Source organism: Erpetoichthys calabaricus, chromosome 13 (assembly GCF_900747795.2).
Source record: "Erpetoichthys calabaricus chromosome 13, fErpCal1.3, whole genome shotgun sequence".
Classification (NCBI taxonomy): domain Eukaryota; kingdom Metazoa; phylum Chordata; class Cladistia; order Polypteriformes; family Polypteridae; genus Erpetoichthys; species Erpetoichthys calabaricus.
Window position 1 is genome coordinate 123,221,620 of NC_041406.2, and position 12,285 is coordinate 123,233,904.

Consider the following 12,285-nt stretch of genomic DNA (forward strand, 5'->3'; position numbering starts at 1 on the left):
TTAGGAAACCATCCAAACAGTTCTTACCCATTAGGGAACTATGTATTACATCATTTAAAACAGTTTAACATCACTATTTTCACGGGGCACTGAGTTATCATTGAATGTAACTTGAATTCACAATGGCTTGTTTCAAAGCTGAAAAACACTCCAAATGATAAGACGTGTTACGGCTGCTTAATCTAGTAGAATCTGATCTACACAGTTAAATTCTGTTAGAATCCATCATTTCACATGTGATGCAAGTGGTTTCCACACTTAGAAGTTAAGGAACATTGAGTAACACTCAACTTCAGTTTCTCCCAATGCGATTCAATGGGGAAAACAAGTGAATTTGAGCTGTTGATGTGTACCTTGAGTAACACTTAGGAAACCATCCAAACAGTTCTTACCCATTAGGGAACTATGTATTACATCATTTAGAACAGTTTTACATCAGTATTTTCACGGGGCACAGAGTTATAGTTGAATGTAACATGAATTCACAATGGAGCGTTTCAAGAGCTGAAAAACACTCCAAATGAAAGACGTGTTACGGCTGGTTAATCTAGTAGAATCTAATCTACACAGTTAAATTCTGTTAGAATCCATCATTTCACATGTGATACAAGTGGTTTCCACACATAGAAGTTAAGGAACTTTGAGTAACACTCAACATCAGTTTCTCCCAATGCGTTTCAATGGGGAAAACAAGTGAATTTGAGATGTTGATGTTTACCTTGAGTAACACTTAGGAAACCATCTAAACAGTTCTTACCCGTTAGGGAACTATGTACAACATCATTTAGAACAGTTTTACATCAGCATTTTCACGGGGCACAATGTTATAGTTGAATGTAACATTAATTCACAATGGCGCGTTTCAAGAGCTGAAACACACTTCAAATGATAAGACCTGTTACGGCTGGTTAATGTAGTAGAATCTGATCTACACAGTTAAATTCTGTTAGAATCCATTATTTCACCTGTGATAGAAGTTGTTTCCACACATAGAAGTAAAGGAACATTGAGTAACACTCAACTTCAGTTTCGCCCAATGCGTTTCAATGGGGAAAACAAGTGAATTTGAGATGTTGAAGTGTACCTTGAGTAACACTTAGGAAAACATCCAAACAGTTCTTACCCATTAGGAAACTATGTATTACATCATTTAGAACAGTTTTACATCACTATTTTCACGGGGCACAGAGTTATAGTTGAATGTAACATAAATTCACAATGGCGCGTTTCATGAGCTGAAAAACACTCCAAATTGTAAAACGTGTTACGGCTGGTTAATGTAGTAGAATCTGATCTACACAGTTAAATTCTGTTACAATCCATCATTTCACATGTGATACAAGTGGTTTCCACACATAGAAGTTAAGGAACATTGAGTAACACTCAACTTCAGTTTCTCCCAATGCGTTTCAATGGGTAAAACAAGTGAATTTGAGATGTTGATGTGTACCTTGAGTAACACTTAGGAAACCATCCAAACAGCTCTTACCCATTAGGGAACTATGTATTACATCATTTAAAACAGTTTTACATCAGTATTTTCACGGGGCACTGAGTTATCATTGAATGTAACTTGATTTCACAATGGCTTGTTTCAAAGCTGAAAAACACTCCAAATGATAGGACTTGTTACGGCTGGTTATTGTAGTAGAATCTGATCTACACAGTTAAATTCTGTTAGAATCCATCATTTCACATGTGATACAAGTTGTTTCCACACATAGAAGTTAAGGAACACTGAGTAACACTCAACTTCAGTTTCGCCCAATGCGTTTCAATGGGGAAAACAAGTGAATTTGAGCTGTTGATGTGTACCTTGAGTAACAGGAAACCATCCAAACAGTTCTTACCCATTAGGGAACTATGTATTACATCATTTAGAACAGTTTTACATCACTATTTTCACGGGGCACAGAGTTATAGTTGAATGTAACATGAATTCACAATGGCGCGTTTCAAGAGCTGAAAAACACTCCAAATGATAAGACGTGTTACGGCTGGGTAATGTAGTAGAATCTGATCTACACAGTTAAATTCTGTTAGAATCCATTATTTCACCTGTGATAGAAGTTGTTTCCACACATAGAAGTAAAGGAACATTGAGTAACACTCAACTTCAGTTTCGCCCAATGCGTTTCAATGGGGAAAACAAGTGAATTTGAGATGTTGATCTGTACCTTGAGTAACACTTAGGAAAACATCCAAACAGTTCTTACCCATTAGGAAACTATGTATTACATCATTTAGAACAGTTTTACATCACTATTTTAACGGGGCACAGAGTTATAGTTGAATGTGACATAAATTCACAATGGCACTTTTCATGAGCTGAAAAACACTCCAAATGATAAGACGTGTTACGGCTGGTTAATGTAGTAGAATCTGATCTACACAGTTAAATTCTGTTAGAATCCATCATTTCACATGTGATGCAAGTGGTTTCCACACTTAGAAGTTAAGGAGCATTGAGTAACACTCAACTTCAGTTTCTCCCAATGCGTTTCAAATGGGAAAACAAGTGAATTTGAGATGTTGATGTGTACCTTGAGTAACACTTAGGATACCATCCAAACAGCTCTTACCCATTAGGGAACTATGTATCACATCATTTAAAACAGTTTTACATCACTATTTTCACGGGGCACTGAGTTATCATTGAATGTAACTTGATTTCACAACGGCTTGTTTCAAAGCTGAAAAACACTCCAAATGATAAGACTTGTTACGGCTGGTTAATGTAGTAGAATCTAATCTACACAGTTAAATTCTGTTAGAATCCATCATTTCACATGTGATACATGTGGTTTCCACACATAGAAGTTAAGGAACATTCAGTAACACTCAACTTCAGTTTCTCCCAATGCGTTTCAAAGGGGAAAACAAGTGAATTTGAGATGTTGATGTGTACCTTGAGTAACACTTAGGAAACCCGGGCATCAGTGTATGTCTTGGAAACGCAACTTCATTCTTTCTATTGGAAGCAGGCACCCCCTTTCTTCACTATATACTGAACGTAAAGTAGCAGGGCTTTCGCTTACAGCCACACCAGTGTAAATGCACCGTTCCCATCTGATCTCGGAAGTTAAACACACTTGGGCTCGATCAGTTCTTGGATGGGAGATCGCCTGGAAACCCTGAGTGCTATAAGCTTTTAGCCACTAATGTTGTACTTAGCCTTAGCATCCGTGTATGGCTTTATAACGCATCTTTATCCTTTCTATTGGAAGCATGCTTCCCCTTTCTTCACTATATACTGAACATAAAGTAGCAGGGCTACTGTTTATGGCCAGACCAGTGTGAATGCAGCTGATTTCGTTTGATCTCGGAAGCTAAAACACTCTTGGTCTCGGCCAGTACTTGGATGGGAAACCACCTAGGAACCCCCGAGTGCTGTAAGCTTTTACCCATGAATGTTGTACTTAACCTTAGCATCAGTGTATGGCTTTAAAATGCATCTTTATCCTTTCTAGTCGAAGCATGCTTCCCCTTTCTTCACTATATACTGAACGTTAAAGTGCTTTGCTTTCGCTTACGGTCACACCAGTGTGAATACACCCCTTCTCGTCTGAGTTCGGAAAATGAACACGCTTGGGTTAGGCCAGTACTTGGATAGGAGACCGCCCGTGAACCCCGAGTGCTTTAAACTTTTAGCCATTACCATTGTTCTTAACTCGGGAATCAGTGTATGTCCTGGAAACGCATCTTCATTCTGGAAGCAGGCTACCCCTTTCTTCACTATAGACTGAACATAAAGTAGCATGGCTTTTGCTGAATGAGCCTGAACTCGTCTGATCTCGGAAGCTAAACACGCTTGGGTTCAGCCAGTACTTGGATGAGAGACCGCTTGGGACCCCCGAGTGCTGTAAGCTTTTAGCCATTACCATTGTTCTTAACCCGGGCATTAGTGTATGTCTTGTTAGCGCATCTTCATTCTTTCTATTGGAAGCAGGATCCCCCTTTCTTCACTATATTCTGAACATAAAGTAGGAAGTCTTTCGCTTACGGCCACACCAGTGTGAATGCGCCCGATCTCGACTGATCTCAGAAGCTAAAACACGCTTGGTCTCTGCCAGTAATTGGATGGGAGATCGCCTGAGAACCCCCAGTGCTATAAGCTTCTTCTCCATTAACGTTGTACTTAACCTGGGCATCAGTGTATGTCGTGGAAACGCATCTTATCCTTTCTATTGGTAGCAGGCTCCCCCTTTCTTCACTATATACTGAACGTAAAGTAGAAGGTTTTTTCCTTATGGCCACACTAGTGTGAATGTGCCCGATCATGTCTGATTTCAAAAGCTAAACACGCTTCTGCTCAGCCAGTACTTGGATGGGAAACAGCCTGGGAACTCTGAGTGTTGTAAGCTTTTAGTCATTAATGTTGTACTTAACCTTAGCATCAGTGTATGGCTTTAAAACAGATCTTTATCCTTTCTATTGGAAGCAGGCACCCCCTTTCTTCACTATATACTGAACGTAAGTAGCAGTTCTTTTGCTTACGGCCACACCAGTGTGAAAGCGTCTGATCTCGGAAGCTAAACACACTTGGGCTCGATCAGTACTTGGATGAGAGACCGCCTGGGAACATCGAGTGCTGTTAGCTTTTAGCCATTAATGTTGTACTTAACCTTAGCATCAGTGTATGGCTTTAAAACGCATCTTTATCCTTTCTATTGGAAGCATGCTCCCCCTCTCTTCACTATATACTGAACATAAAGTAGCAGGTCTATTGCTTATGGCCACACCAGTGTGAATGCACCTGATCTCGGAAAGTAAAACACACATGGTCTAGGCCAGTACTTGGAGGGGAGACCACCTAGGAAACCCGAATGCTGAAAGCTTTTAGCCATTACCATTGTTCTTAACCCGGGCATCAGTGTATGTCTTGTTAACGCATCTTCATTCTTTCTATTGGAAGCAGGCACCCCCTTTCTACACTATATACTGAATGTAAGTAGCAGGGCTTTTGCTTACGGCAAGACCAGTGTGAAAGCGTCTGATCTCGGAGGCTAAACACACTTGGACTCGATCTGTACTTGCATGGGTGTCCACCTGGAAACACAGAGTGCTTTAAGCTTTTAGCCATTAATGTTGTACTTAACTTTAGCATCAGTGTATGGCTTTAAAACGCATCTTTATCCTATCTATTGCAAGCATGCGCCCCCTTTCTTCACTATATACTGAACATAAAGTAGAAAGGCTATCACTTACGGCCACAAGAGTGTGAATGCGCCGATCTCGTCAGATCGCGGAAGATAAAACGCGTTTGGTCTTGGCCAGTACTTGGATGGGAGACCACATAGGAACCCCGAGTGCTGACAGCTTTTAGCCATTACCATTGTTCTTAACCTGGGCATCAGTGTATGTCTTGGAAACGCATCTTCATACTTTCTTTTGGAAGCAGGCTCCCCCTTTCTTCACTATATACTGAACGTAAAGTAGCAGGGCTGTTGCTTACGGCCACACCAGTTTGAATGCACCCGATCTCATCTGATCTCGGAAGCTAAACACATTTGGGCTCGGTCAGTACTTGCATAGGAGACCGCCTGGGATCCCCGAGTGCTGTAAGCTTTTAGTCATTATTGTAGTACTTAACCTTAGCATCAGTGTAATGCTTTAAAACGCATCTTTATCCTTTCTATTGGAAGCATGCTCCCTCTTTCTTCACTATATACTGAATGTTAAAGAGCATTGCTTTCCATTACGGCCACACCAGTGTGAATGCTGCCGATCTCGTCTGATCTAGGAAGTTAAACACGCTTGTGCTTGGCCAGTACTTGGATGCTAGATATCCTGAGAACCCCCAGTGCTATAAGCTTTTAGCCATTAACGTTATACTTAACCTTAGCATCAGTGTATGGCGTTAAAACGCATCTTTATCCTTTCTATTGGAAGCATGCGCCCCCTTTCTTCACTATATACTGAACATAAAGTAGCAGGGGTATTGCTTACGGCCACACCAGTGTAAATGCACCCGATTAAGTCTGATCTCGGAAGATAAAACACGCTTGGTCTCGGCCAGTACTTGGATGGGAGACCACCTAGGAACCCCGAAAGCTTATAGCCAATACCATTGTTCTTAACCCGGGCATCAGTGTATGTCTTGTTAACGCATCTTCAGTCTTTGTTTTGGAAGCAGGCACCCCCTTTCTTCACTATATAGTGAACGTCAGTAGCAGGACTTTTGCTTACGGCCACACCAGTGTGAAAGTGTCTCATCTCACAAGCTAAACACACTTGGGCTCAATCAGTACTTGGATGGGAGACTACCTGGGAACCCCGAGTGCTGTAAGCTTTTAGTCATTAATGTTGTACTTAACCTTAGCATCAGTGTATGGCTTTAAAACGCATCTTTATCGTTTCTATTGGAAGCATGCTCCCCCTTTCTTCACTATATAGTGAACGTTAAAGAGCATTGCTTTCCCTAATGGCCACACAAGTGTGAATGCATGCGATCTCGTTTATTCTCAAAAGCTAAACACACTTGGACTTGATCAGTACTTGCATGGGAGTCTGCCTGGGAACACCGAGTGCTGTAAGCTTTTAGCCATTAATGTTGTACTTAATTTTAGCATCAGTGTACAGCTTTAAAACGCATCTTTATCCTTTCTTTTGGAAGCATGCTACCCCTTTCTTCACTATATATTGAACGTTAAAGAGCTTTGCTTTCGCTTATGGCCACACCAGTGTGAATGCGCCCGATCTCGTCTGATCTCAGAAAATAAACACACTTGGGCTCGGCCAGTACTTGGATGGGTGACCAACTGGGAACACCAAGTGCTGTAAGCTTTTAGCCATTACCATTGTTCTTAACTCGGGCATCTGTGAATGTCTTGGAAATGCATCTTCATCCTTTCTGTTGGAAGCAGGCTCCCCCTTTCTTCACTATATACTGAACGTAAAGTACCAAACCTTTCGCCTACGGCCACACCAGTGTGAATGTGGCTGATCTCGGAAACTCAATATACTTGGGCTCGATCAGTACTTGGATGGGAGACCATCCGGGAACCCCAAGTGCTGTAAGCTTTTAGTCATTAATGTTGTACTTAACCTTAGCATCAGTGTATGGCTTTAAAACGCATCTTTATCCTTTCTTTTGGAACCATGCTCCCCCTTTCTTCACTGTATAGTGAACATTAAAGAGCATTGCTTTTTCTTACAGCCACACCAGTGTGAATGCGCCCGATCTTGTCTGATCTCAGAAGCTAAACACACTTGGGCTCGATCAGGTCTTGGATGAGAGACCGCCTGGGAACACCGAGTGCTGTAAGCTTTTAGCCATTAATGTTGTACTTAACCTTAGCATCAGTGTATGTCTTTAAAACGCATCTTTATCCTTTCTATTGGAAGCATGCGCCCCCTTTCTTCACTATATACTGAACGTTAATGAGCATTTTTTTCGTTTATAGCCACACCAGTGTGACTGCGCCCAATCTCGTCTCATCTCGAAAAATAAACACACGTGGGCTCGGCCAGTACTTGGATAGGTGACAGCTGGGGAGCACCGAGTGCTGTAAGCTTTTAGCCATTACCATTGTTCTTAACCCGGGCATCAGAGTATGTCTTGGAAACGCATCTTCATACTTTCTATTGGAAGCAGGCTACCCCTTTCTTCACTATATACTGAACGTAAAGTTTCAGGGCTTTTGCTTATGGCCACACCAGTTTGAATGCGTCTGATCTCGATAGCTAAACACACTTGGGCTCGATCAGTACTTGAATGGGAGACCGCCTGTAATCCCCGAGTGTTGTAAGCGTTTACTCAATAATGTTGTACTTAACCTTAGCATCAGTGAATGGCTTTAAAACGCATCTTTATCCTTTCTATTGGAAGGCTGCTCCCCCTTTCTTCACTATGTAGTGAACGTTAAAGAGCAGTGCTTTTCCTTACGGCCACACCAGTGTGAATGTGCCCGAACTCCTCTGATCTCAGAAGCTAAAACACGCTTGGTCTAGGCCAGTACTTGGATGGGAGACCACCTAGGAACCCCGAGTGCTGAAAGCTTTTAGCCATTACCATTGTTCCTAACCCGGGCATCAGTGTATGTCATGTTAACGCATCTTCATTCTTTCTATTGGAAACAGGCATAACCCCTTTCTTCACGACATACTGAACGTAAGTAGCAGTTCTTTTGCTTACAGCCACACCAGTGTGAAAGCGTCTGATCTCGGAAGCTAAACAAACTTGGGCTCAATCAGTACTTGGATGGGAGACTGCCTGGGAACCCCGAGGGCTGTAAGCTTCTAGTCATTAATGTTGTATTTAACCTTAGCATCAGTGTATGGCTTTAAAATGCATCTTTATCCTTTCTATTGGAAGCATGCTCCCCCTTTCTTCTCTATATAGTGATCGTTAAAGAGCATTGCTTTCCCTAACGGCCACACCAGTGTGAATGCGCCCGATCTCGTTTGATCTCGAAAGCTAAACACACTTGGACTCGATCAGTACTTGCATGGGTGTCCGCCTGGAAACACCGAGTGCTGTAAGCTTTTAGCCATTAATGTTGTACTTAACTTTAGCATCAGTGTATGGCTTTAAAACGCATCTTTATCCTTTCTATTGGAAGCATGCTCCCCCTTTCTTCACTATATAGTGAACGCTAAAGAGCATTGCTTTCCCTTACGGCCACACCAGTGTGAATGCGCCCGATTTTGACTGGTCTCAGAAGCTAAACACACTTGGGCTCAATCAGTACTTGGATGAGAGACCGCCTGGAAACACCAAGTGCTGTAAGCTTTTAGCCATTAATGTTGTACTTAACTTTAGCATCAGTGTATGGCTTTAAAACGCATCTTTATCCTTTCTATTGGAAGCATGCGCCCCCTTTCATCACTATATACTGAACGTTAAAGAGCATTGCATTCGCTTAAGGCCACACCAGTAGGAATGCGTCTGATCTCGGAAAATAAACACGCTTGGGCTTGGCCAGTACTTGGATGGATGACCGCCTGGGAACACCGAGTGCTGTAAGCTTTAAGCCATTACCATTGTTCTTAACCCGGGCATTAGTGAATGTCTTGGAAACGCATCTTCATCCTTTCTATTGGAAGCAGGCTCCCCGTTTCTTCACTATATACTGAACATAAAGTAGCAGGCCTTTAGCCTACGGCCACACCAGTGTGACTGCGCCTGATCTCGAAGCTAAACACGCTTGGCCTCAATCAGTACTTGGATGGGAGACTGTCTGGGAACCCCGACTGCCGTAAGCTTTTAGTCATTAATGTACTTAACCTTAGCATCAGTGTATCGCTTTAAAACGCATCTTTATCCTTTCTATTGGAAGTATGGTCCCCCTTTCTTCACTATATAGTGAACGTTAAAGAGCATTGCTTTCCCTTACGGCCACACCAGTGTGAATGCGCCTGATCTCGTATGATCTCGGAAAATAAACACACTTGGGCTCGATCAGTACTTGGATCGGAGACCACCCGTGAACACCGAGTACTGTAAGCTTTTTGCCATTAATGTTGTACTTAACCTTAGCATCAGTGTATGGCTTTAAAACGCATCTTTATCCTTTCTATTGGAAGCATGCGCCCCCTTTCTTCACTATATACTGAACATAAATTAGAAAGGCTATTGTTTACAGCCAGAACAGTGTGAATGTGCCCGATCTTGTCTAATCTCGGAAGCTAACACATGTTTTGTCTTGGCCAGTACTTGGATGGGAGACCACCTAGGAATCCCGAGTGCTGACAGGTTTTAGCCATTACCATTGTTCTTATCCTGGGCATCAGTGTATGTCTTGGAAACGCATCTTCATACTTTCTATTGGAAGCAGGCTCCCCCTTTCTTCACTATATACTGAACGTAAAGTAGCAGGGCTTTTGCTTACGGCCACACTAGTTTGAATGTGCCTGATCTCGTCTGATCTCAGAAGCTAAACACATTTGGGCTCGATCAGTACTTGAATAGGAGACCGCCTGGGATCCTGAGTGCTGTAAGCTTTTAGTCATTAATGTTGTACTTAACCTTAGCATCAGTGTAATGCTTTAAAACACATCTTTATCCTTTCTATTGGAAGCATGCTCCCCCTTTCTTCACTATATACTGAACGTTAAAGAGCATTGCTTTCCATTACAGCCACACCAGTGTGAATGCTGCCGATCTCGTGTGATCTCGGAAGTTAAACACGCTTGTGCTTGGCCTGTACTTGGATGCTAGATATCCTGAGAACCCCCCGTGCTCTAAGCTTTTAGCCATTAACGTTGTACCTAACCTTAGCATCAGTGTATGGCTTTAAAACGTATCTTTATCGTTTCTATTGGAAGCATGCTCCCCCTTTCTTCACTATATAGTGAACGTTAAAGAGCATTGCTTTCCCTAATGGCCACACCAGTGTGAATGCGCCCGATCTTGTCTGATCTCGGAAGCTAAACACACTTGGACTCAATCAGTACTTGCATGGGAGTCCGCCTGGGAACACCGAGTGCTGTAAGCTTTTAGCCATTAATGTTGTAGTTAATTTTAGCATCAGTGTACGGCTTTAAAACGCATCTTCATCCTTTCTATTGGAAGCATGCTCCCCCTTTCTTCACTATATAGTGAACGTTAAAGAGCATTGCTTTCCCTTACGGCCACACCAGTGTGAATGCATCTAATCTCTTCTGATCTCAGAAGCTAAACACATTTGGGCTCGATCAGTACTTGGATGAGAGACTGCCTGGGAACACCAAGTGCTGTAAGCTTTTAGCCATTAATTTTGTACTTAACCTTAGCATCAGTGTATGGCTTTAAAACGCATCTTTATCCTTTCTATTGGAAGCATGCGCCCCCTTTCTTCACTATATACTGAACGTTAAAGAGCTTTGCTTTCGCTTACAGCCACACCAGTGTGAATGCACCCAATCTCGTCTGATTTGGGAAAATAAACAAGCTTGGGCTCAGCCAGTACTTGAATGGGTGACCGTCTGGGAACACCGAGTGCTGTAAGCTTTTAGCCATTACCATTGTTCTTAACCCGGGCATCAGTGAATGTCTTGGAAATGCATCTTCATCCATTCTATTGGAAGCAGGCTCCCCCTTTCTTCACTATATACTCAACGTAAAGTACCAGGCTTTCGCCTACGGCCACACCAGTGTGAACACGCCCAATCTTGTCTGATCTCGGAAGCTAAAACACGCTTGGTCTCGGCCAGTACTTGGATGGGAGACCACCAGGAACCCCGAGTTTTTAGAGCTTTTAGCCATTAGCATTGTTCTTAACCTGGGCATCAGTGTATGTCTTGAAAACGCATCTTCATCCTTTCTATTGGAAGCAGGCTCCCCGTTTCTTCACTATATACTGAACATAAAGTAGCAGGCCTTTAGCCTATGGCCACACCAGTGTGACTGCGCCTGATCTCGGAAGCTAAACACACTTGGGCTCGATCAGTACTTGGTTGGGAGACTGCCTGGGAACACAGAGTGCTGTAAGCTTTTAGCCATTAATGTTGTACTTAACCTTAGCATCAGTCTATGTATGGTTTTAAAACGCATCTTTATCCTTTCTATTGGAAGCATGCTCCCCCTTTCTTCACTATATACTGAACGTTAATGAGAATTGCTTTCGCTTATGGCCACACCAGTGTGAATGCACCTGATCTCGTCTGATGTTGGAATTAAACATAATTGGGCTCGGTCAGTTTTTGGATGGGAGACCGACTGGCAACCCTGAGTGCTGTATGCTTTTTGCCATTACCATTCTTCTTAACCTGGGCATCAGAGTATGTCTTGTTATCGCATCTTCATTCTTTCTATTGGAAGCAGGCTCCCCCTTTCTTCACTATATACTGAACGTAAAGTAGTAGGGTTTTCGCTTACGGCCACACCAGTTAACGTGGCTCAGAGCTGCATGTGGACTGTGACACACACAAACAGAAATGACGGCATGTTTTCCGAGGCGTCGCGTCCGAGTTGGTTGGCGTGGCTCTGCGAGTTGTCGTCGTATCCAATGGTCTTAGAGTTGGTGGGTGTGACTCCTTCCTGCGTGTGCCATGGGTGTCTTATTTGTCGGCGGCTTAGTGAATCCACGCCCCTTCCGGCGTGCTTTCCAAGGGTGGCTACTTGTCTTCTGGCTTACTGAGTAATATATTTAAAGATGAAGATGCGTTTCCAAGACATACACTGATTCCTGGGTTAAGAACAATGGTAATGGCTAAAAGCATACAGCACTCGGGGTTCCCAGGCGGTCTCCCATCCAAGTACTGGCCAAGCCCAATCACGTTTAACTTCTGAGATCGGGCGCATTCACACTGGTGTGCATGTAAGCAAAAGCCTTGCTACTTTACATTCAGTATATACTGAAG

General features: G+C 42.8%; 1 long non-coding RNA gene and 15 pseudogenes across 1 annotated transcript in view; 15 read left to right on the forward strand and 1 right to left on the reverse strand.

Moving 5' to 3' along the window:
• LOC127530104 (uncharacterized) overlaps positions 1-12,285 on the reverse strand; it is a 589,449-nt gene that overhangs the window by 274,643 nt on the left and 302,521 nt on the right. The window lies entirely within an intron of this gene.
• LOC127530126 (uncharacterized) lies at positions 3,033-3,150 on the forward strand (annotated as a pseudogene).
• On the forward strand, positions 3,279-3,399 carry LOC127530128 (uncharacterized; annotated as a pseudogene).
• Positions 4,492-4,600, forward strand: LOC127530125 (uncharacterized; annotated as a pseudogene).
• LOC127530131 (uncharacterized) lies at positions 5,450-5,568 on the forward strand (annotated as a pseudogene).
• Positions 6,668-6,786, forward strand: LOC127530124 (uncharacterized; annotated as a pseudogene).
• LOC127530122 (uncharacterized) lies at positions 7,152-7,270 on the forward strand (annotated as a pseudogene).
• LOC127530127 (uncharacterized) lies at positions 7,883-8,002 on the forward strand (annotated as a pseudogene).
• On the forward strand, positions 8,369-8,487 carry LOC127530118 (uncharacterized; annotated as a pseudogene).
• LOC127530129 (uncharacterized) lies at positions 8,616-8,734 on the forward strand (annotated as a pseudogene).
• Positions 9,333-9,451, forward strand: LOC114664264 (uncharacterized; annotated as a pseudogene).
• Positions 9,828-9,945, forward strand: LOC127530123 (uncharacterized; annotated as a pseudogene).
• On the forward strand, positions 10,321-10,439 carry LOC114664273 (uncharacterized; annotated as a pseudogene).
• Positions 10,568-10,686, forward strand: LOC127530119 (uncharacterized; annotated as a pseudogene).
• LOC127530121 (uncharacterized) lies at positions 10,815-10,933 on the forward strand (annotated as a pseudogene).
• Positions 11,308-11,416, forward strand: LOC127530130 (uncharacterized; annotated as a pseudogene).